We start from the raw sequence: 2,237 nt of genomic DNA on the forward strand, positions 1-2,237 counted from the left end.
TGATTTGTTAAGTTAAAATTGCAGCTCCCTTGACTTTGTGGATGCTAAAGAAAAGCAATATAACATAGCATCCAAATCCTGTTTTGAAACAGTTTTGTGATAACTTCATGCCCCAGGCCAACCAGTTCATTCTGCTGCCAAACAGCTTTTCAGGAACCAGGTTCTCAACCCCCAGAGGCTGCAGTGACCCCCTGATTTTGTCACACACGTGCCACCAGTTTGATGACACTTGTGCTCCTGTGGAAAAGGAGGTCTCTCAGCCCCAACTGCCTGCTGTGATGAAAGGACTGGATGATAGGGACAGAGAGATGTAGAATCCTGTGGTTTTTCGTGAAGCACTTGACACCTGCAGCTCCTCCCTCAGCTCCAACTGCCTGTTGTGATGAAGGGACTGGATGATAGGGACAGAGGGATGTAGAATCCTGTGTTTTTTTGTGAAGCACTTGACACCTGCAGCTCCTCTCTGCTGTTCCTTGGCTGTTCCTTACTGAAGCAGATGAAGCCAGGATGTGAGATGGATAGCAGCCAGGAGCAAAGTCCTCAGGGAGACCTTGGCCTCTGTGGAAAAGCCATGCTGATTTTTTCCTTCCTGCTTTGCCATCCTCCTGGTTTTACAGCCTCTGCTGCTCCTGTTGAGAGGTTGGTCACGATAAGGAAATGTGCTGAGTCTGACATGGCCAATGTCCCCTCCTGGGCTCGGTGGGTGACAAGGAAGTCACTGCCAGAGATGAGGTGCAATCCTGCTCTGGCTGCGTGCACTGTGCACACACACACCTCATCTCCTCATCACCTTCCTGATAGAACCAGCACCAGTACTGATACCTGTACACATGCTCACACCCTGTGAAACGTGACACACGCGTCTCATAACCGAGTGGTCACAATGCAGTCAAGGGATGGATGCAAAGGGCAGGGAGCAGTTTGTGGAGGCCTGGGGAGAGGCAGAGAAGCAAGGCACCCCCTGATTCTGCCTGGGGCAGAGGATACACACAGCCCCTTTTGGCTTTGGTGTCCCCAGTGAGACACTGATGGGTGCTGTGGGAGCGTCAGGGGAACAGAGGAGGGGGCAGAGCTGAGCTCATGGCCTTCACCTAAACAGCATCTCCCATTGCCAGGCACAGCCCTGCCTAGTCCTGTGCTCTCTGTTTATGCACCTGTTGTCCACAAATGAGATGCATCCTTTTTTGAGCCTTCTGTGCCAGTAAGAGTTCCTGCACACAGCATAAAGAAGTATTTTTTTCTGCCCATTTGAACCCAACTTCATACCTGTTTTACAAGTGTCTCAAGTACTACTAGTAAGGGGGCTATGTAGTAAAATTAAACCAAAGTCAAATCAAACACATTAGTCAAATCCTTCAGCCCTTCTGCTCTCCAAATTGAGGAGTTTCAGACATTTAGTGCCTGCTCCTTCCCAGCACCATTTCAGTTCTTTTCCCTGTGTTTTGTCTCAGCTGCTGGCTCCTTTGGGGATAACTCTGAGAAGGCTGCAAGCTGAGTTTGAGGAGGATTGCAGTCTCTGTGATGCTGCTCCTTGTGCTGATGCCTTTCTTCTGGCATACTACACACCACTGCTTTCCCATCAAACATGTCCTGGGCAAGGGAGGGGGGGATAGGGAAGGGGTTGGAACATACCTGTTCTCTGTGTAGGCACTGCAACTTTGAACATCATTTTTTTGAAAAACATTGCCCAGATGAGGCCAGGAGCAGACACACACACACTCTCAGAACTTCTCCCATATTACAGTCTCTGGACCACACTGGAAGGAAATACTGAGGCCCTCCTCATCCCTGTCCCTCCAGGCTGATGCTAAAGCCTTTCCATGTCACATCCCACAGCCCCTAGCTTCCCTGCACTGCCCCAGTGTGACATTTCCAGACCCTGTGCTTTGCCACCTACGTGTTTGGGTTGTTGTTTTTTTTTTTCTCGCGGCACTTTTCATAAATCATCTCCCAAACCAGTTCCCTCCTCACTATCATTTCCTCCCTTCAATCCACAATTCCTTAGCGCAGGAAGCTATGCCCGAAGGAAACTGCACAACCCCAGAAATACAGTAAAAAAAAAAAAAAGAAAAAGGAAAGGTTATTGTTTCCTAAACTCTCCCGACAACGACTGTGTCGGCTGGGGAAATGCCGCCCGCCTTTGGCCAGGAGGGAAGGAAAACTACATCTCCCAGCAGCCTGCCGGGAGCAGGGAAGGGCAGAGTGCGCGGAGACAGCGGAGGATTCAGGCTGTGCGA

The sequence above is a fragment of the Acanthisitta chloris genome, unplaced genomic scaffold, assembly GCF_000695815.1.
Source record: "Acanthisitta chloris isolate BGI_N310 unplaced genomic scaffold, ASM69581v1 scaffold5228, whole genome shotgun sequence".
Taxonomy (NCBI): domain Eukaryota; kingdom Metazoa; phylum Chordata; class Aves; order Passeriformes; family Acanthisittidae; genus Acanthisitta; species Acanthisitta chloris.